Source organism: Trachymyrmex septentrionalis, unplaced genomic scaffold, assembly GCF_001594115.1.
Source record: "Trachymyrmex septentrionalis isolate Tsep2-gDNA-1 unplaced genomic scaffold, Tsep1.0 scaffold92, whole genome shotgun sequence".
NCBI classification, from domain to species: Eukaryota; Metazoa; Arthropoda; class Insecta; order Hymenoptera; family Formicidae; genus Trachymyrmex; species Trachymyrmex septentrionalis.
Genome location: NW_017306112.1, coordinates 158,638 through 182,921, shown reverse-complemented (window position 1 = coordinate 182,921; position 24,284 = coordinate 158,638). Strand labels below are relative to the sequence as shown.

The window sequence follows — 24,284 nt, the reverse complement described above, 5'->3', positions numbered from 1 at the left end:
TGCGTTTGACAGCTGACACAAAGTACTATCGAATACAAGTATTGACATTTTAATGTACACGCGTAAGCAGTGACACTAGCGAACCTATTGGAAAGGGCAGAGTCATATTCACATACCCAATATTCAAACAATCCGAAAAGCGTAATAACTGCCTTCTTCTGAACATCTCTATGCGATTGGAATTTGATTGTAAGCTTGATGAAGATCGAGTTTCAAAAATATGACTCCCACGAAGATTGAAGCATTTGTGCAAAAATGGAAAACTTGTTCGATTACTGCGTTAAGGTGACAATAGTTGCCACAGATTCTCCATGACTCGTCTTTTTTTACGCACCATATAAATTGGGCTCACTTAAGGATTACTAGATGATTTACATATGCCAAACTCGACTAATTGTTTGAACTCGGCTTTTGCTGCTTTGAGCTTATCCGGGCTTAATCTTCTGAGACGTTTAGTTACAGATGGACCCGTAGTAATAATGTAATGATAAACATTATTAATCACTATTATTAATCGGAATCGCTTCTCGAGGCCTCTGGAAATTCGGCTAGAATGCGCGCGAACTTAGTAACGGAGTTAACCATACTGATTGTTAATGGTGATACTTGCTTTGACCACATCTGTGAACACGTTATTATGAGAATCAATGAGTCTACGACCTTTAAGATCAGGGAGAAGACCGTAGTGATCAGATCCCTATAATGAAATACGGAACTCATACTACACAAAAATTCCACATAAGTGGACGTATACTCAAATGCAGGGTACTTCTCTGTAAGTTTATTCAATAAAGTCCATTTATTTGAGTGTTGTCCGCCGCATATAATTTCAGATTGCTTGGTATTTTTTTATCGTGTTTTTACAGGAGAGTAATGAAATTTCCGCGCCCGTGTCAATAAGGAACATTTTGCTGATGATACGATTGCGGATATGGAAATGAAAAGAGTTATTAAAGTTTGCTATAGATAGCCCACCTCCGCAGTGACAGACGATTCTATCTCCCAAGAGTGTCCCGATTGCGCATATTAACAATCGGACACGACAAGATTTCTCGATCGGACACGAATCCAATCGGACATGGACCCGATTGGACATGGACTCGATCGGACACAGTAGTAATCGGAACATGGTGTTGCAATCGGACACCGATCCAATTACGCACGGACCCGGTTGAGCACCGTCCCGATTGCGCACCGACTCGATTGCGCACCGACTCGATTGCGCACCGACCCGATTGCGCATGGACTCAGTCGGATATATCGATCCAAAATAGATATTTTTGGTTTCTATACTTACAAATAAACATTTAAAATTTTATTTTCAGGCATTGATATCTGAAGTGATTGAAAATGATTACCATCAGATCTTTATCCCGTGAGCTTTCTAATGAATGCATTTTTCTTCGCAATCGACGACGTCTATTTCTGTTTCTATTTATGTCCGTTCTCATTAAAAATACAAAAAATACAAAAGGTAAATATAGTTTAATTTAGTTTAATATAGTTCATTAGTTAATTATGTATGAACTCATACAGAGTATTTTATCACTGATTAAATCATGAATAGGAAGGTAGAATGGACCGAACTGAGTCGAAAAATTCTCTACCATTTCGCAATTTTCGCAATAATTAACAAGATATTAATCTAAAAATGACCGAATATTAGTCTTCAATAATTCTTTCCTCAAATACTATTAACTTTAAAAAAAACTATAAGAGACAAAATCATTTACTTTCTTTTCATAAAGTTCTGAGAATTTCTTCAGAATTTTCTAATACCGTAGTTTCTTATAATAATAAAAATAAGAAAATGCAATACTAAAAAGTTGATAAAAAACTCTGAAAAAATTTTTAGAGTTCTATGAGAAGAAAAAAACAATGTTTGTCTTATGATTCTTAAAATTGATAGTATTTCAGAAAAAAATTATTGAAGAACAATATTCGGCCATTCTTCACAATATGTCCGACTAAGACCATGTGCAAACGTGTCTGCGCGCAATCGGGTTCATGTCCAAACGGGTCTGTGCGCAGTCGGGTCGATGTGCAATCGAGTCCGTACACAATCGGATCCGTGTGCAATCAGATTTGTGAGCAATCGGGTCCGTGTGCAATCGGGTCCGTGCGCAATCGAATCTGTATCTCATTGCAACACTATGTGTCTGATTGCATCTGTGCGCAATCGGGTCGTTGTGCAATCGGATCGATGTACAAACGGGTCCATGTGCAATCGGGTCGATGTGCAAACGGGTCCATGTCCGATTGTAACACCATGTGTTCGATCGCTAATGTGTCCGATCAGGTCCGTGTCCAATCGAGTTCGTATCCGATCGGGTCCGTGTCCGATCGAAAAATCTTATCGTGTCCGACACGACGATTGTTAATGTGCGCAATCGGGCCTCATTCCTATACCCCCGCTGTTTTCCCCGCAGTGATAGCTTTGAGTTTCGGCCATGTGCATGACGACTTATTAGTGCCTTTGCAAATTCGCGCTTGATCGCTGAAAGTTCTGTGCGGCCAGCATACGCTGGGTCATCTGCTTCTAGAACGTTTGCGATTTTTATCCGCCCTGCGTTTAATTATTGGTCTGCTCGATCGCTTGATCTCGGCCGCGAGTGTTGCAAGATCTGCGGCAAGTTGTCGATTTTGTTCTCGAGATCAAATGGCTTAGATTCCTTCACTGACGCAGCAGCGCACTGCGCGTCGCGATTTCGGTAATTTTTTTGGCCATTTTGACCAATTTATCAAGGTCCATGCACTCGGAAGTTGCAAAAATGGCTTTTACAGGCGATAGAGTAATTGTTGAGTTTAAGGGCCTTCACCTCCGATTTTAATAAAATTAATTTCATTCGATGCGTTTTTGCATAAAATGAACGTATCTGGCAAAAAAAGTATTGCTTTATTCCGCGAATCGAGATATTAATTAAAGTTGACAGATATTTAGATTAGGAAATCTGTCATATCAATGATAGAAGGTTACACAAATTCTCTGCTTTAAAAATACAAATTCACTGCTTTATAAACACAAATTCACTGTTTTAAACACACTAATTCATTGCTAATATAAAGAATTTGTGTGCTTAAAAGTTAATTTTGAAAGCAATGAATTTGTGTTTGTAAAGCAGTGAATTTGTTTTTAAAGCAGTTAATTTGTGTTTTTAAGGCAGTGAATGTGTTTTTAAAGCAGTGAATTGGTATAATTAAAGCAGAACGTATACAAACTGTATCGAATCGGGATGACATATATTTTAGTCTCTAAAGTCTCGAACATTAACGCTTAATAACTCAAGACTGACACCCTCGTTTTTTTGTCAGATTCTTTCATTTTAAATGAAAACGCGTCAAATGAGTACATTTTTATTAAGATTCTAGAGGGGAACCTCTAGAATCTTATTCTAAATAATTATCTTTTTTTTTTTAAGAAAAGAATTTTTTTTTAAAGCAAAAAATTTGTTTATGAAACCAAGAATTGTGTAATTGAAGCAAAAAATCTTTACTTACATGGTCTCATGTTCCTTTATATTTATTATCAATATGACAGATTTCTTAACCTAAATATTTGTGAACTTTAATATTATTAATATTTCGGTTTGTGGAATAGAGCAATACTTTTTTTGCCAGATTCGTTTATTTTATGCATAAACAAATCGAATGAGATTAATTTTATCAAGATCGAAGGTGAGAGCCCTATACTCAACAATTACTGGCGATAGATATTCAAAAAAAAATGATTTTTAGGACTGCGTCATCGCATCACTCTTGTCCGGGTTTAGACTACTAAGTTGAGTCTACTAAGAATCTGGGACGGTTTCCCGGACATCAAGATTGTTTATAACTGTTGAAGTTGGCTTTTCGCCGATGAGGAAAAACTCTCAATTATGCGTATATTTTGAGTTTTGTATAAGGTTCGTTCTCATCGGACTTCGCAATAAAATCTCTAGCATGCAATGGTTTCTGCGCCTAATGACATGATCATGTGATGAGCCTTACTTTTCTGATTCGTAATACACGCGACTTTGAACATTGCTTCTACTTGAATAAAGCATATTGCTAGATCTTTGATAAAAAATGGTAGAATCTTGGAAATTTTGTACATGTCGATATATGTATGCTCCTGCAATTCCTCAACCGTGGAAGGCGCTATGACTAAATAACTAGACGCGTTAAGCTTAATAGACATTTAATCTACGCATACTGATGAACATATCTTTGTTAAAAATGTAATTCAACATTGTCACGGCTACGTCTGTGCTCGATTCGATTAGTTGCTTAATTAAGAAAGAGATCGGTTTACATTATTGCGCAATGCTTGATGAAAAACGCAGGAGAATTCCGATAAGCCTTCATAATTCGAACCAAAGCTGGCGATTGTGCGCATGAACCTGCGATGATAATGAAGATGACTTGGCTGTGGTGCGAAAAGTCTCAGTTACTGAGCCCTCTGAACGTCGATTCCTACAGCATGCTGCTGGAACGATCGATCCGGGGTCCTCAGCCAGACTGATGCTTCCGGCAATAATGCTTAGCGGTAGATCGCGATGTCGATAAATTGCGATGCCTTTTGTTCTAAAAGACCGTGATTGTTGCTTTGGGAAGTCTCGGCGGGAAGATTATTGTTTTCCCAACTCTTTTCCGAGCGCGGACAATTCGTGCCTGAATAGATTAGGCCAGTACTGGAATTTATTTGCACATTTCGGCCGATTTTCAGCTTAGTTTTTGCCTCTTACTTTACCAATTCGCGCGCAGCATAAATGCCGATCGACCGAGATGTGCAAATAAATCCTAGCACTGGACTAAGAAATGGCGGTCGTCTTCTTCTCACGAGGCGGCAATCGCTGACCGCTATTTTGTTTCCCGAGATCATGTCGGGGTCACCAATGTAAGAATGTGCACTTGCAATATTGCTTTCCAAGACAGGCTCACGCCCGTAATAGTTGACGTGAAGAAAAGGAATATATAATCACTTTCGTAACTGACTATGACGCGTAATAATACTTTATTGAGAATAAAGACTATCACTCATGACGACTGCTAAAAGCAGGATCATCAATCTCCTCTCTTGTTCCGAGCATTACTAGCATTTGTGGCGCCCTCATAGCTATGACATCCGAAAATGAGGAACTATATTCAATATGACTGTCATCGTTCCGGTCAGCATCTTTATCGCCATATTTGCCCATATCTGCCACATGCTGTGTTTGGCTACGTTGTTCATTGCGTTTTGTTGGCTTTTATATGCTTTTGTATAGTGTTCCGTCGATCGGTGGATCATCATTCAACATATAATACTACTGTCGAAAATTCAATTAAGAAAGCACTAGATAAAGAATGATGATTATCAATCCATCTTTTTGTTACCGCCTGTATCCCAGCAAGAATGCCGTATTCAGACACGACGCAATCAACGCAACCCTACACAAAAGCATACAAAAACCAATAAAGCCAACGAAACGCAATGAACACAACGTAATCAAACGTAGCATGTAGCAAATATGAGCAAATAAAGATGCCAAAATGTGCCGGAAACGATCATATCGAATACTAGTTTTTCATTTCTGGATATCATTGCTATGAGATCGCCACAAACGCAAAAACCATTTGATGACTCTGGCTAAAAGTAATCTGCCGCCTGGGCACATATTGTACACGAAGATTTTTTATCTTATATTATACATGGTATTATACAATATAATACGAGGTCTGGCTATTACATAACGAGACTGCTTATGAAAAAGAGTTTTATTTTAAAAATTATTTTACAATTGAATGCTCCCCTTCAATGTACTCCCCTCCCTTCGCCACACACCGTTCCATTCGTTTTTTCCATTGGTCAAAGCAATGCTGGAAGTCGTCTTTTGTAAGAGCATTTAGGAGCTCCGCCGATTTTCGCTTCACCTTTTCCATCGACTCGAACCGGGTTCCTTTTAAGGCAGACTCTTCGGAAACAGGAAAAAGTCACAGGGTGCTAAATCAGGCGAGTACGGCGCGTGTTCGAGCACTGGAGTGCCTCTAGCGTCTAAATAACGCTTCACAGACAGCGCGTTATGGGCAGGTGCGTTGTCCTGGTGCAAGATCCACGACTTGTTTTTCCACAACTCCGGCCGTTTCTTACGAACTCGCTCTCGCAGTGTTGCCAAAACTGTCAAATAGTAAGTTTGACCCTCTGGAACCCATTCAGTCATCACGATGCCGTTGATGTCGAAAAAAACGATTAGCATGACTTTACATTTTGATTTCGACATCCTTGCTTTTTTCATTCTTGGCGATGCAGGAGTTTTCCAGTGCATGGATTGCCGCTTAGTTTCAACATCGTATTGGAATATCCAGGTTTCATCGCAAGTGATGATGTTTCCATCAATTCAGGCTCTTCATCTAACCTCTCAAGAAAATCTGAGCAGATCTGTTGACGGACGAGCTTTTGGTCAGGGGTCAAATTTTTTGGGACCAACTTCGCACAGACTTTCTTCATGTTTAATTCGTCATGTAAAATTTTTCTGACAGTTTCTTTATCGGCGTTTACAGTCTCAGCAATCATCCGAATGCTCATACGACGATCTCCGCGCACAATTTCATTGATTTTGGTCACTGTTTGCGGATTGCACGAGATAGAGAATTCTCACCATAGGCCTCTTTCAACAACTTATAGCACTCAGTCGGAGTTTTTTTTAATTTAACGAGAAATTTCACATTGATCCGTTGCTCGTGTTTTTCGTCACACATTGTTATCGGCACGAGAAAAAAACAAGTTCGTTTCTAACCTCTATAGAAAAAATACTACTATTGCGACAAAAACGTGTTTTCGTACTGGAATAATAGACACTTCCAACGCTGCATTCGTTTCCCACCCTACCCCTCTAGGACACCTTCTGCGCGCGCAGTCTCGTTATTTAATAGCCAGACCATATATTCATATATTCCTTAGTTTTGTATATTTTTTTTATTGAAGAATAAAGATGACGCACGCGCCAGGAGTCTTGGTCGGACCATCTAGCTCTAGAATACATAATTTATGACCTTACATTAACTTATCGACTAAATCTAAAAACTTATATACTCTTTCATACATGAAATATTATCTCAAAAACTATATCACATAATCACTTTTTTTAATATTACAGCATTAGAGGAAAAATAACGCTAGTACTACCATATTAAAAAATATTAAACTGTTAAACCGTTGAGTTATAAAAAGATGAGCTTATCTATACGTTGGTTTGATAGAAAAAAAAAGTATACATAATGAGCACCGAAAGAACCCTACATCCGGCGCAATTCTAAAATTAAAATAAAAAAATGTACATATAATGATTACCATAGCCTAACGTATACATAATTTGTGGTCTTACACAAACTAATCGACTAAGGGTCTGAGCACAAGAATTGTCGTAACACTTACTTAGACTTAAATTGTAGACATAAGTAATGCATAATTGCACATATGACGTACAATTCATTACCGCGTCTCCAAGAGACGTCATACGCCAAAGCTGTGACTTACGTCTAAGTAAGTGTTACGACAATTTTTGTGCTCAGACCCTAAACCTATATACTCTGCGTACGTGAAACTTAGGTTTTTTCTTATTGAATATTATTTCTTGATCGCTATATGCTAAACACAGGATTATCAGATTCTGACAAACAATTTTATATAAAATAAGTTAATTATAAAAATTTACTCGTGTTTCCACAACGATCAATTACATTATTATAATGCGATGTTATTCAGTGTAAAAAATAATACAAAGATAAAAGAATTTTTAGATAGTAAGAAAATTATTAGATGGTAAGAAAGTTCGTATAATGTGACAGTGACATTGTCAGCATTTCGAGACGGTGTTTATATATATTGAAGGAAAGGCAAGAGAAAGTGCTAGGAGGGAGTGATATATTAGTGAAGGGGGAACTATTTTTTAGTTATAGACAAAAAATGTCAGGAAAGAGTAATGTATATCACTTTGTTTGTTTATTTTTGTTATTATCTTTATGTGTTATCTTTATTTGTTATTATCTTTGTGTGTATCATCTCCGATACCATTCTTTTATAATATAATACTTCTAAATTGAGAATTTTTATGTTATCTCAACCAAACTTATAATCACGTTCTAGTTACTGCTGAGAGACAACAGATTTTGCATTAGAAGGCTTTTTTATGTCGGTTTTGTGTTTTTTCAGGCGAGTTTCCGTTTAGTCAGACCAACATATAAAACATTGCAATCAAGACAATTTATTTGTTAAACAACATTTAAAAGGTCTCTTTTTTAATTCTATTTTTTCCAGTTTTTATAAAACAGTTTAGAGAATTTATAGGTTTATAAGCAATATTAAAGTTAAATTTGTGTGTTATAATTTCAAATTTTTCTGAAACATTATTTAAGTATGGGACAATAAAAAATTTTCTATTTTCTATGGAATCAGAAATGGAAATCGTTATGAATTTTGATGTTATCGAAATTATTTTTAAATGATAGAGCTTGTTGATCACAGAAAACAAAAATTCTAATGGATATTTATTATTTAAAAAAGTGTTGATTAAGAAAGAAATCAAGAAATATGGTAGCGTCTCGCGCCAAGTGGACGTGCAGCGTGTCTTTACCGCTCCGTGTCTTTACGCGAGTCAGCGAGTTGTGAGCATCTGAGATTATCGATTTTTCAATAAAGATTGGACCGATCGACTTCTGAATATAAGCTCAATCAACAGCTTGGATCTAAATTATATAATATGTAAGTGTATATTTTACTTATAAGTGTTTATTTTACCTCTATGCATTGAAAACCCCATTTAGTTAAATCAATTAATTTCTGTTTGGATATGGGTAAATTCTTGGTTGATTCAATTAAATGAGTTTCTCAGTCCTGTGAATGGAGATATCATGATGCAAATCATGCGAAATTCGAAATATTTCAATTTTTATGTAAGATACGTCATCACCTCAAAAAATCTTCTTTTTCGACAGTAGATGGCATTCGTTTATTGCGACTGTGATTTACCGATTTACCTATGGTTTTATTAGCATTATATATCAACAGTGAAACGAAATGGGTAATTCACAGGATAATAATTAATCAATAATAAATTTATCAATATTAGGTCGATAAGTATTATTATAAGTAATTATTCGACGCATTGCGCGGATAAATGAAATCAGTAAGATTTGTAATATCGAGAATTAAATTCTTATTATAATTTTCTATTCAACGATATTAATAATGCAGCTGTTACATATAATATATTTCAAAAGCTATGATGGATGTCTAGATGTTCGCCGTCGAGGAAATGGATGTCTAGGTATTCGCTGTTGAGGAATTTAAGTGTCTACGTTGTGTCATATAACCTAAAAATTGGATAGGTTGAAGAAACAGTAATTCGCTATCCGGCAAATAAGTGCAAGAAAAAAAATTAAATGTTTAAGTTGTTGTCTATGTGTTTGCTGCTAAAAAAGTGGGTGTCTAGGTGTTCGACGTCGAGGAAGTGAGTATCTAGATGTTTGCTAATGAAGAACTAAGCGTAGTATTTAAAATTTTAACTAAATATAAATCTGAAAACAAAGAAAAATTGGCAAGGGATGAGTAGAGTGGTGAGTGCAAGGCAGCTACAGGAAGGAGATTGGCAGAACAGGGATCAATGGCGCCAAGGCATCGCACAACGTCGAAAGATGTTTTAAAAGCGAATTATATAATATATATATTGTGACGTGACGTTTTCCATCCGTCACAAGGATCGTAAAACAAGACCGAATAACGCAACTCTGGCGTCCTGAGTCCTTTTACGTTTTTAAAAGGCGGACGTATCTGCGCATTCTCGTAATGTCGGTTTTGTTTATTTCGCGTCTGTTGCGTTCTGTTTATGCGTCTCGCAGATTTTCTGCAACGTGTTATTGTATTTTTTTTTCGTTTTCGTGCATTATCGTACCGTGAGTTATAGGAACTGGCGACTCCCCTTACGACTTTGTAAAGCTGCGTCGGCTCACCGAACCATCGAGGGAGAAAGAAGACGGCCGACACTGAGGGTGAAGGAGGAGCAATTAAGGATTGGCCGGGGCGCCCAACATCCTACCGCCCGGGTAGCGCGCAGGTGATATCGCTTCATATTTCGCTCTTTTATTTTAATGCGAGGCATATCTTATCGCACCACATTCCAGACGTAAGGCGGAACGATTGTGAGAACCGCAGCAGGGGATGGCTACTCTACGCCCCAGCAACGGCGAGGATCCCGTAAAGAAGTCTTCTAAGTGACCACGAGAGATCCTGCGACCTCTTGAATTCCGCGCGCCAGGACACGAGACGCAGGAATGACGTGGCTCACGCGATTCGCGGAACCGCGGGGGCCACGCGTCAATTAGGCGCGATAAGGCCCCCTCGCGGAGAGAGCGATCTCTGCGTGCCCCCGGGAGGATCAGCGCCCGGCACTTGTGTTGTGGCTGTCCGGCAGGGAACACTCTCAGGAAGGATTCAGAGCGGAATCAGTAGCGGACAAAGGAACGAGTGCTGTAGAAGGTCAGCGGTGAGGCGAGCATCACACAGTGTAAGGTCACCAGTTTCCAAGTCCGGGAGACGCGGTATTATCGTTATCAGTTATATTATATGGGATGCACGTAGTAGAGCCGTGCGCTAAAATTTCACGAGATTCATGTTAACACGTGTCGCCTCCCGGAACGACTTATAAGATTTTCGGTAGAGTTTTGTCCGCGTCCGCCTAAGCCACAGCCTAGTCACTACCATTAAGTCTTGTCGCGTATCGAATCATATTGTCGTATCGGAATTTTGTATCGTAATATTTGGGTGGATTCTATTTTTTTTTCGACTTTCTAGAGCGATTCGAAGCCCCGCAGACGAGCACGAAGTCACGCCGTGTTTGCGTTTATATCGTAACCGTATCCTATCTCAGCTATTGGGACGTTGAAGTATTGTTCGCGTAATTCGCGAGAAATATTCTTACGTGGCGTGAGCTCGTACCATCGAGATTAAGCGTAATTGATACGCATCGCGTAAAGCATACCGAGGCCTGTGCGAGGCTCAAATAATGCAGTTTGGTTGAATATTGTCGCCGTGATCTTGTCAACGAGTACAAACGGAAGTCGGAGACTAATCAAATATATTTGTTACTCTTTTTATTACTAATTATGATGTGATTTATTGCCGTTGCCATTCGCTTCTCCAAACGATCCACTATCCTCGCCCACGAACAGCCCCATTTCCGAGGCTGAGCTGGTTACGAGTACGACGTTCACAGCTCGTTAGAATATCGTATAGAGAAAATATCGCGTGATTTTGAGAAAAAATGGCACGCTCGTGCCTGGCGCCCAACTACAGTATCGAGATTTTGTGTTATCCTTAAGAGTGGCCGCATGAAGACGCATTTCTGTCGCGTTTCTTTGAAGTCACCCGCAATCTGATTGTATAAGAGAGAATAGCTGCTGACGAAGTTGCGCCACGCTCGTGAGTGCGGTTGCAATATATATATATATAATATATATTATATATATAATAATAATACACAGAGTGTTTCTTAAAAAGCGGACACTAATTACTATATATAGCGCTAATCCTGATATAAAATTGAGTCGAAATTTCCTGAGCTATTTTTTTGTACAGTGCTGCATGAAACAGTTATTATCGAGGAAAGCTAATCCATGAGCCGCGCGCCTAGTAGTGTGAGCGCTCCGTCGCGCCGCTATGCCGCTGATTTCGCCGCTATCGCGCAATATTCTCACGCATCATAATAATACGAAAAATTTGTTTTACATTAAAATCATATTCCTTCTGCCAGAAACATTTTTTTTCAGGAAAATTTTAGCAAGGGATATGAGAACTCTCGTCAAAACGTAGCCAATTATAGATTATATAAAAAATATAATCTTTTTGCTTACAAATTATTTAAAAAATTTTTCTTTGTAAATTCCAAACTCTGTAAGTCTCCTTTTACATAGAATAGAAATATTATATTTTTCTTATTCATACTTTTAAATTAATTTTCTCATAAAAAGTTCTCCATATAACTATCTATTACAGATGACTGGTTATTACTTAAAAAATCCATTTCTTAAAAAGTTTCTACATAAAATGTGAACATATTAAGAAAATATAAAACAGAAAATAATGAAAATTTTTTCGTTATCAACATTTGGAAGTTCGAATAAGCAGAAGGAATTCTGTCTTATGTTAAATTATTTTTTAAGCAATCCTATTCTTTTTCATAAATTTTTGCGTTAACACTGAAATTTAAAACGAATTATTTTAATGAATTTTCTTATAACTGATTTTATCTAGTATTTTGAAGTAATAAATTTTCTTTTAAAGAATTTTTTATAACAATTAGATATCCAAATAAACTCATGCTCAAAAAAAAATATGTAAAGCGTTATAAAAAAATAGAGATTTTTTTCTTTATAAAAAAGATTTATCTTCTCTTCATAATATTAAAGAGAATTTTTTGGTGAGCTGCTTTTTTTTAATAAAACAGCATAAAAGGTACCTTCACTGGTGTAAAAGACTCTTAAAAAGTAATTGTCTAAAAAAATTACAATCTTTATCAATGAATTGATACTATGTCGCGATATAATAATAATTATACAAATTAAAATTATTATAACAGAAATTTATAATTATTATTATGTCGCAACATAATTTTAATTTTGTGTACAAATATTTTAATGCCTTAATATTATTAAAATTGCTAATAACAACATGCATATAACAAACCATTTTATTTTATAACAACAAGAAACAATATTCTAAGGCTAATATTGAAAAACTTAAATTTCTAGCTGCCGGTTTATAATTATGTTGTTACGCAATAATAATTCAACGAATTATAATTATGTAAAGGCATAATAAAAATTTTATGAATTAAAATTATATCCTGACATAATATGATAATTTCAAACTTTTATTACACCTTGTACATAATAATAATTCAGTTAATTTAAATTGTGTCTAAACTGAAATAAAAATAATTTTGATTATGTCCTGACATAATTTTAATTTTTAATTTATTTAATTATTGTTGTGTCACAATGTAAATTTAATGCGGCAGCTATAAGACTTTAAGTTCTTTAATATTAGCTTAAGAATATTGTTTTATTCTATTAAATACCAAAATTCTTTGTCATATGCATTTTATTATTTGGGATTTTAATAATATTATAAAAATAAAATTCCTTTATCCGAAATTGAAATTGTGTCTCGACATAATATTAATTCATTAATAAGAATCGTTATTCATCTTAGACAATTATTTTTTAAGAATTTTACATTAGAACAAGTATCTTTTATGCCGTATCGTTTATAAAAATAAATTTACAATAAAATTTTGTTCAATATTATGAAAAAATGTAATTTTTAAATATAAGGAAAGGAATGTTTCCTTATTTTTTATAATAACATTTTCTTTTATTTCGAGTATTTTCTTTTATTTCGAGTATGAACTCATTTGGATATGTAATTGTTCTAATAAATTATCATTTGTAAGAAAGTGATAGCGCTCTAATGGCGTGGCGCTCCGCAGCTATCACTGTTAGAAATACCTTAATGAATTTTAAGTAATATAACGGAAGCTCTTGTGGTCAAGGAGATAACTGAAAAGTAATATGTGATATGACTGAAAATTAAGTTACATAGTCTTAAATGTAATGAACTGTCCATTAAATCTAATGAACAGTTTTATCAGAAATCTTGGCGTTAACATTTAGAGCTTGAAACAAACTACTTACTGAATCTTTCTGCGAATGCTCTCGCCCAGTTACAATGAAGTAATGCATTTTTTTAAATGAATTTATTATGGCAATTACAAGATAACTCCATATCAAGATAACTCCATAGAAATAAAAGGAACTACATGAAGCATGTTAAAAAATAAAGAAAGATATATTGTTTAATATCATCTTTTTTTTAACATTAAACAAAATTGTATTCAATATTTTATATAGAAATTATCTCATTAAAAATAGAGAGAAACTGTTTTATTAATTTTTGCAAATGAGAAATGTGTGTGTGTAACATTTTAAAACATTAGTGTTCCTGAAAAGGACTGTTGTGTGAAAGTTCCTAGTTCTAAAAAGGACTGTTTTTTAGTAACAGGTCTTATAAAGATTTATTAAAATAATTGCTCAAAATGAGCCCCGCGAGCCTCAATGTATGCTTTCGCACGAAGAATTAAATTTCGATATACGCGTCGAACCATTGCTTCATCAATAGTTTGTACAATTATTTCCTTCCAATAACTTCTTCAAGTGAAGCGGGCTCCGTTGCATATACAATTTTCTTCAAATGACTCCAAAAAAAAAGTCCAGCGGTGTCAAATTAGGTAACCTATTAATAATTAATATGTAATATATTAATGCATTTTCTTTTACATTTTTCCTCCTCTGACTCTAAATTAAAAATTTCTCGTACAGACCATCTGATTATATTGTGACGTGACGTTTTCCGTCCGTCACAAGGGTCGCACGACTGAAAAGTGCAGCTCTGACGTCCTGAATCCTTCCACGCTTTTAGAAGGCGGACGCAACTGCGCGTTGTCGTAGCGACGTTTTTGTGTGTTGCGTTCCGTTCAAGCGTCTTTTTCTCGCGTTGTTTTCTTTTTCTCTTTTGCATTATCGTACTGCGAGTTATAGGAACTGGCAGTTCCCCTTACAACCTTGTAAAGTTGACGCCGATTCACCGAACCGTGGAGGAAAGAAGAAGACGACCAGGACTGAGAGTCAGGAAGCAGCCGCAGTAGGGATAATAGGCGGATTCTAACCCTTGAGGCTAGAGAGGGGCGCGGGGCGCGGGGAATACTCGTAGGCGCGAGAGAGGGAAGGCGCGGGAAAGTCCCAGCGGCATCGCTGTTTACATAAATATAGGACCCCGATCGATGGATTATGTAATGTGTTCCTTATTTTTTTCATCACTCGCCACCGCCACCGCCGCCACCACCCGCTGCCCGCCACCTCTCGTCACTCTATCCTTTCCAAAAAATGTGTAGATAAGGACTCGCATGTTAGAGAAAGATAGAGCGCGACAATATTAGAGCGCATAACATGATATGAGTGAAGAAAGGATGGAAGAAATGAATTATAATAATAGAATCCTCTTTTTTATGACGCTGTTACGTCCGGCGGACTCACACAATTCTTTTCTTTCGTAGAGATCTGGAATTCGTCGAAACATTAAAATTTTCTCTTTTTTCCTTTTTTCTCTCTACCTTAAAAACTAAAACAAGGAATCCGATATCTCCTCGTGAATGTCGTTCCGAGATAAAAATCAATAATAAATACGTATGGAAAGCGTAAGACCGGCGCCAAGATTAACGATCAAGTCGCGGACGATTCTCGCGAATCCGTAATTACAAAATCTAAGAAACGGCATGTGATGTTCAAGGGTAGATTCTGGGTGATTCCGTGGCGACGATGCATGTGCGCCTTCTCGACGCACGAGACGTGCGTTTTCTCATAAATCTTAAGATCATAAAATTTTGGAGGACACTTTCTCATACTACAGATTCCTGTCAACATCCTTCCCTCCCCCAAAATCTTGACCAATCCAAGAGCAAAGGAAAATCCTACTACCAGCCAACAAAACCTATTCCACCAATCCAAATTTGAGTAATCTGGGGCGATTAGTACAAAGATCGCGGTTCCGCAGCCCTCGTCGCAGATTTTTCTCTAAATTCTCAAGCTACACTTGTGATTTTCTCGAGCTACACTCGTCGCGCGATTTTCCTATAAGTTTAGAGAAGTTGTCGCGATACTCAAAAAGTTCTATCCGATTTTCGAAGCCCTCTTTCTTCAGTAGAGTCAGTGTTAAAGAAACATCACCAGCCTTGCACATCCTGGCCCGAAGATCTCCAACGATAAGCATCTCAGTAGTAAGTCAGTATATCTCTATTCTCTGGATCCCTCCTCGCTTTATCTTTTGGTAATTTATTTCAATATTTCATTTTATGTTTTTTTTTTTATTATTCATTTGTTTCATTTTATTTTTATTCTTTTCTTTCTTTCTTTCTCCCTTTTGACCTCCTACAAGAAAATGGAAACATTGCAGTCCGTTCACGTTATAATTTCAATCTGTCGTCGTCGCCGCACGATAATTGTTCGTCCCCTGTCGACCGGTCCTTCGTGTCCGCTAACACTATCATCATCCGAAGAAAATTAGGCTAAACCCTCTCAAATTCATTCACCAAAACCTCCTTCTCTTTTTATTCTCTCGCTATCCTCTCCGTAACTCTTCCATTCTGCCACGATACTCTACACACACACACACATACACACACACATACACACGCTTACACATGTAATCATAATCATCGAAATTGTACTGTCATTGTATTTATTTTCTTTTATTTTTATTCAAAATGTATGATTAATTGTTCTTTTTTATTATATTACACTATTATTAAATTAACTCCCCAGTAGTCGTTTTTTAAATATAACCTCTCCTCGTATTCTTAAGTTCTCCCGCGATTGCACTTCGTCCTCTCCCCCGGTCACTTGGATTAAGTTCCATGACCGAAAGTCAGGGCATACAGCCGTACTGACGCAGCTGGCGTTAAAGTGCGCCCCTCTCGGCGCACTGACCTAGTTTGGGCCCTTTTTAAAAGTATGTCTGACTCGTGTGTCCGTTTAGCGGAGCACGAGCGGGGGTTTTCACTTCGTCCTCCGTTCGACCCCCGGCTCGATAGGAGCCTCAAGACGAAGCGAAGCGCCTCCCAATTTGCGTCGGTCCTTCCCCACGGCTCCCTTGCGGTCCGGAGTCTGGACACGACCAAATCAGTCTAACAATTCGGTTTCTTGTTGCGTTCACCCCCTCAGCTCCGCATCCGCGCGGAGCTTAGACATAACATACCGAAAGTAGTACTTTTACGCGTGTACGGCGATTACATCGAATACGTCTGGGACAAGCTTCCGGAACACGTGAAGGCAGATTCGAACTTATCGTCGCTACGACAAGCATTACAATCAACAGCGACAGCGAACGCACATGGACGGTCTCGAATCTAAGATAAAGGATTGTAGCGAATGTCAGCGTCGGGCGACAGTCTGATGAATCTAGCGATAAACGCGCTTCCTTTCGAGTTACATATTCCGGACTACCAGTTTTGCGGGGCACTCGGCTTGCGAAGCGATTAGCCAGAGGTGACGCGGGCATAAATCCGCGGACGCGGCGTGTCGAGAACACGACATTGCGTATTCACAGCAACGATCTCACCGATAGACACGTGGCAGACAATATACTAGCCGAGAAGGCGTAAAAACGCATTACCACGAGTGATCCGATTCTGGACGAAAGAGCTGCCGCTGCTACCGTCTAGACAGCGATGAAAGCCAAGACCAAGATCGGCATGAGCATGAAACCAAAGAAGAAGACGACGAGGAAAAAGGCGACAAAAAATCGGATACTTCCAACGGCGAAACAAGGCGGTGCGTTACCATTTCTGCCAATGTTGGGCGCGCTCGGGTCTTTGATCGGCGGAGCGGCCAGCGTGGCAAAGCGGTAAACGACAACAAAGACGCGCGACGTCAGCTCGAAGAGCTGCAACGTCACGACCGCGCGATAGAACAGGGCCGCTGCGTACAAATACGGACGCGGACTGTATCTCGGCCCGTACAAACATGGACAGGGTGTAGCTGCAAAGAAAAAAAAACGCCAAAGAAATGATAAAAATACCATCTGGCGCAACTACCAATGTGCAATTAAACGAGCTCGCGAGACGTATGGGCATACCATACTTTAGAAGCGTTTTCATGCGTAATGCGTTACCGACGAGCAGTGCGCGTCGAAATGAAAGCGGTATCGTGAATCTGTACGATGCGCCTGGTACTCTTTGGGTAGTGTACACGAAGAGGAACAACCGCGTCGTATACTTTGACAGTTTCGGTAATCTTTGACCTCCCAAGGAACTGGTGCGATATTTCGGGAACGGTGCTACGACGATAGAGTACAATCACACGTCTTATCAGATATACGATCAGAGTTTCTGCGGACAGATGTGTCTGCGGTTTCTACAAACGGTAGACGCGCGTGAATTTAAAAAGCTCGACAAGATGCTGTGAAATCTCAGTATTAATTGAACGCTTTTTCCGTCGCTTTTTATGTCACTAACGCTTACTCTGAGCGGGAAGAGCACCGTCCTCGCGGCGAACTACTTTCCCGCCATAGATTTGAGTGACGACGATTACGAACTCGGTCTGGCGATTTTTGAGACTTATCACACGATACCCAACGTAAATAAATCGAACAACAAATTTTATTTTGCCAAAGATGACGTGGAAATTACAATTCCCGAAGGTTCGTATGAAGTGCAAGACATAAAATAAATGAATTTCTGAATCGCGATTTTACAAAAACGTCCGCACAGCGACGTGATTGAAACCGTTGACGTAGTGCGTGGTGACTATAACAACAATGACACCGATGACGATAATGGTGGGGATGGAGAATACCCGATTACGCTCCGCGCAAACTACAACACGATGAAATGCGAGATTAGATGTGCATACAGAACAAATTTTGACAAGCCCAACAGCATTGGATCGTTGCTGGGATTCTCGTCGAAGCGTATACTGCGACCGCAAAGATGGAATCGGACATGTCGATCAACATAATTAACATAAACGTTATCCGCATAGAGTGTAATGTGACGGGTGCGTACAGCAACGGCAAAATCGCGCACACGATACACGAATTATCGCCGAGCGTGCCGCCAAGATATAAGATATCGAAGAGGCCGACGCAGATCATTTACCTACCGATCATTGCACGGAACATTACGGATCCAACGATACGCGTCGTCGACCAAAACGGACGATTGCTCGATATTCGAGAAAAAGAAATCACCGTTAGATTGCATGTACGACGTCAACAGTGATAACGTGAGCGTGAGATACTCGTGCTGAACAGAACGGAGCGCACGCAGAGAGATAACGTATTCTTTACAAGGCCGACGATGTCACAATTCGATAACACTCGCTCCGCCAACTGCATCAGGAAGAAAAAACTCAGCGCATCAAACATTTGTTTACATTTTTAAAGTCTTTGGGATTCGCGGTGCGCAACATTTGAGATGACTGATATCCTAAACATTAAAGACAAGCCGATCTTCGACGATCGCATCGTCAAGATTGAGACTCACACGTATAATCCGTTCGCTAACACAACGTTCGGGTACAGCAACGAGATAAGGATACCCATACAGCAACAGGATCTGTACACACTGCCGTACGAAAGCTTTCTATACGAGCGAAAACTGACGAAGAACAAAGTGGTCCAGGGTGCCAATGTGTCATTGAGAAATAATTGCGTCGTTATATTCGATGAGATTCGATATGAATTCAACGGTGTGGAGATTGATTGTGAACAGAAACGTGGGCATAACTAGCACGCTCAAAAACTATGTAACAGTGTCATCCGACAGAAGTATGATTCTGCGGAATGCCGGCTGGGATGCGCAGATTACTGCGGCCGGATACTTTAATTTCTGTGTACCGCTCTACGTACTGCTGAGATTTTGCGAAAATTACAAACGTGGTGATCAACGCTCGTCACGAATTGATTTTAATACGAGTGCGCAACGACAACAATTGTCTGACGGAAGATCCGGCGACACAGCCGACGTTCGAATTATTCAAAGTATAGTAGCGAATGCCGCACGTGTTATTGAGCGAGATAAATAAGCTGTCGATGCTACGCGCTTTGGAGAGCGAACAATATCTGAGTATGGCTTTTCGCTCGTGAAATCTGTACAAGTTTCCGCTCTTGCAGAGCACAACCAAGCATTCGTGGACTATCAAGACGACTACTCAGCTCAAGAAGCCGCGCTACGTCATTTTCGTTATGCAAACAGGTCGAAAAAATATCATGTCTGAGGATATAAGTCGATTCGACCAAATTAACCAATGCGAAACTCTATCTGAATACGGAATGTTATCCGTACGACGACTTGAATCTGGATTTTGATAAAATCAGATGCACGATTCTATACGACTTGTTCGCGCGTTTCTGCAAAGGCTACTACGAGTATCTCGAGCCGAGTCTCACCTTTACAACTTTTTTACGTAATGATCCGCTCGACAGAACGAATCGGTCAAGAGTGGCACCGTGCGATTAGACTTTGAATGTAAGGAGAACGTGCAAATACAACAGCCTACACTTTCTCATCATACACGATCATGTGGTTCAGTGTAATCCATTGACCAATGTCACAAAATGACCTAAGTGCACCTCCGACACGATAAAATCTACGATACGCCGCAATCGACTGCAGTCTTCTCGACAACATGTCCGTGCCAACGTTCGTGGGTCTGCAAGGATTCATTGTTAACAAGAAATTTATCGTGAAGGAAGTGGCGGTGCTGAAATAGGGGATCGTTTTCACGCATTACATTTTTACGAGTCCCATGCCATGGAAATTTTTGACAAGATTCGACAGGTCTTGCGCTTTTTGGTTGATTGCTTATCACCATGGATTGCGATGGGAGGATGGGATGGTCCTGTACAGCGATGCTAAACGCCTGATCACGGTGGCTGTATTTGAAGATGATGCTATTGTGTACGTTAAGGGACGCGAGAAACGAACGTGGCTGTGGAATTTGCTTCTGGACAATGAGCGAGAATGCATATACATCGAGACCTTGGATGCAGTTTACGAAGACATGGAATCTTTAACTAATCTGGATGTTGCTAACACTATGCGATGTGGACAACATATTAAGAATTGCGAGTTACAAAATGTATTGAAAATATATAGCTGATGGTTGCAAAAGAATTTTTTAAATAAAAATACGTTAACTTATTTATTATGTATTTCTTTTCCTTTCCTTTTTGTATAAACATACGTATAAACGTGTCTATAAACGTATGTATAAACGTATATATAAACGTATGTATGAATGTACGTATAAACGTATGTATAAGCTTGTGACAAAAAATACGTAGAAAGACGTGATAAAACGTGTCGCGACACATTTGAAATTCTTGAAAAGAGAGGGAGGGCCTGCCTCCCCTCTTCGATTCCAAAAGTATTACCATATACGGCACAATTTACGCGGATGCAATCAGTCTTACGATACCCGCTTGTACAAACAATTAAAAAAAATGTACTTCGCCAAAGAAAGCAGCACATCGTACGACGTGAAGAAGGAATATAACATGTAAGTTTCAACATTCTATACACAAAAGAAACGTTTTTTTAACATTATGTATATACACAGTCCGGAGCATGATGCGATGCGTTTATTGAGCAGACATTACGATCTGACGAATACGGGCTACAAATTTTTGGAAATTGGCATCAACGTTGGTCCACCGAGTTATGTGGAGATCGTCCTGGGAAATCATCGCGGACACGAACTGTCGCTATCTCTCGAAATCTGGAAGAGTCTCTACGAACAGCGATGGAATATTTACAAGATGCTTCGAAACGAATACAAGAATAATTTTACAAGTATTGGACTACTAACCATCAGAGTTTGTACGTTGAACGTTGCTACATTCGTACGTCTCGATTCTTCGTGCGTACTCATTACGATGACCAAAACGACTCTACGCCGTATGCTTAACTTTGACGGGTGTATCGATGTAATGTTCGAACGATTAGCCCGATTCGTCGATACGGTTGATGCAAAGTATACGCGATTCTCCAATATCACATCTGAGAACGCCATAAGCGACAGCGACTTCTTCAATGGACGTCAGTTCATCGATTGCGAGCTATTAGCTTTAGTTTTTAATACGTACGAAAAAAAAACGATGTAATAATAAAAAACGATGTGAATAACAAATTTTTGTCCACATCATTTTATATGTGTACTTTATTTGCTTCCCATCCATCCATTCATTCTATGCCCAAAAACCGCATCATAAAAAAGAGGGTTCTATAATATTAATTCATTTCTTCCATCCTTTCTTCACTCATATCATGTTATGCGCTCTAACATCGTCGCGCTCTATCTTTCTCTAACGTGCGAGCTGTTGTTATCTATACATTTTTTGGAGAAGATAGAGTGAAGAGGGATGGCGGCGGCGGCGACGGCGGCGACGGCGGCGAGTGATGAAAAAAAATAAAGAACGCATAGCGAAATGTTTACATAATCCATCGATCGGGGTCCTATGTTTATATAAACAGCGATGCCGCCGGGACCTTCTCACGCCTTCTCCCTCCCGCGCATTCCTCCACGCCTGCGAGTACCCCCCGCGTCCCGCCTCCCTCCCTCTAACCCCATGAGTTAGAACCCGTCTTTTACCCCTACTAGCCGCTAAGGACGGATTGACCGGGACGCACAACATCCTATCCCCCGAGTAGCACGCAGGTAATATCGCTTCATACTCGTATTTTGCCCTTTATCCTAATGCGAGGCATATCTTATCGCGTCACAATCCAGGCGCAAAGCGGAACGATGGTGAGAACCGCAGCAAGGGATGGCCACTCTGCGCCCCCGTGACGGCGAGAGCCCTCGTAAAGGCGCCTTCGAGGCAGCCAGAAGAGATCCTGCGACTCCTTGAATTTCACGCGCCAGGACACGAGACGCAGGCATGACGCGACTCACGCGATTAGCGCCAATGAGGTTCGATAAGGCCCCCTTGCGGAGATAACGAGCCCTGCGTGCCCCCCGGGAGAATCAGCGCCCGGCACTTGTGCTGTGGCCAGAGTAGAGAGCGGATTAAGGAAGGACACAGGACGAAAGTATCGGGAAGATGAAGGAACAATCTGAGCGAGAGGCTATCGGAACAAGAATCTGCAGGAGGTTACGGTGAGGCGAGCGTCACGTACAATAAGGTCGCCGATTTTCGAGTCCGGGAAGCGGTATCATCGTTGTCGAATACGTAATAGAGTACGCACGTGGCATTGCCATGCGCTAGATTTCCGCGAGGTTCGTAAAACGTGTCGCCTCCCGGGACGTTTAATCACATTGTCGAGAGAATTCTTTTCTGCGTCCGCCTAAGCCACAGCCTCGTCGCTTACCGTCAAGTCTTGTCGCGTGTCGAATTATCGTATCTTGCCGTATCGGAATTTTGTAGCGTAATATTTGCGCGTATCTTATTGTATCGAAATTTTGTATCGAGAAATTTGCGTGTATTCTGTCCTTGTCTAACTTTCTGTAGAGCGGTTCAAAGCCCCGCGGACGAGCACAAGGTCACGCTGTGTTTGCGCTAGTATCGTAACCGTGTCCTACATCCGCTATTGAGACGTTGAATTATTGTTCGCGAAATTCGCGAGAAATACACTTACATGGCGTGAGCTCGTGCCGCCGCGGTTGAATGTAGTTGATGCGCATCGCGTAAAGCATATCGAGGCCTGTGCGAGGCTTAGTTACTGCGTTTTGATCGAATCTTATGGCCACGATTTTTTAAAACGAGTACAAACGAAAGTTGGAGACTACTTAAATATATTTTTTAATCTTTCTATTAATAATTCTGGTGTGATTTATTGCTGTCACCATTCGCTTCTCCAAACGCTTCTCCTCTATCCTCTACCACGAACCCCCCCTGCCATTTCCGAAGCTTAGCTACCGGTTGGCGAGCCCGTCGGCGTTCATAGCTCGTTAGAATATCGTAATAGAGAAAATATTGCGATTTTGAAAAAGAGTGGCACGCTCACTCGTGCCTGGCGCAACTATCGTTTCAAGATTTTGTGTTGCCCTTAAGAGTGACCGCGTGAAGACGCATTTCTGTCGCGTTTTCTTTGAAGTCACTCGCGGTCTGATTGTATAAGAGAAAATAGCTGCGAACGCGCGACGAAGTTGCGCCACGCTCGTGAGTACGGCAATACGAGGTCTGTTCAAAAAGTATCGCGAATTTTGAATTTCCGCGGGTTACGTATATTGGATTTTCGATTTTTTTGTGGCGTTATGTTGGTACTCATGTCTCTCACTTATGCCGACAAGTTCGGCCATTTTGAATGTTCAGTTAATTTTTGACAGCTGCTTTGCTTGCACGTGTTTTGGCTCGTCTTCGATTTTTGCCTATTCCAAAAAATGGATCAAAGAATCTGTATCAAATTTTGTGTGAAAAACAAAATTAAGTGCGCGGACGCATTCCGAATGTTGACTGTGGCATATGGTGAAGCTACCTTGGACCGAAGCAACGTTTATCGGTGGTACAAAATGTTCTCAGAGGGCCGAGAAGATGTGAACGACGAAGAGCGTGCCGGATGCCCGAGCACGTCAACAACAGACGAAAACATTGATGAAGTGAAGAAAATAGTATTGGCCAATCGGAACGGTCAATAAGGAATATTACCTGCAAGTAGTGCTATGCGCAATTTGCGCGAAGCAATCCGCCAGAAACGCCCGGATTTGTGGAAGAACAA

The 24,284-nt window shown here is 39.7% G+C and overlaps 1 protein-coding gene and 1 pseudogene across 1 annotated transcript in view; both read left to right on the top strand.

The window, feature by feature from the left end:
- Positions 1 to 24,284, top strand: part of LOC108756062 (kinesin-like protein KIF23) — a 77,975-nt gene that overhangs the window by 14,903 nt on the left and 38,788 nt on the right. The window lies entirely within an intron of this gene.
- On the top strand, positions 21,025 to 21,411 carry LOC108756060 (annotated as a pseudogene).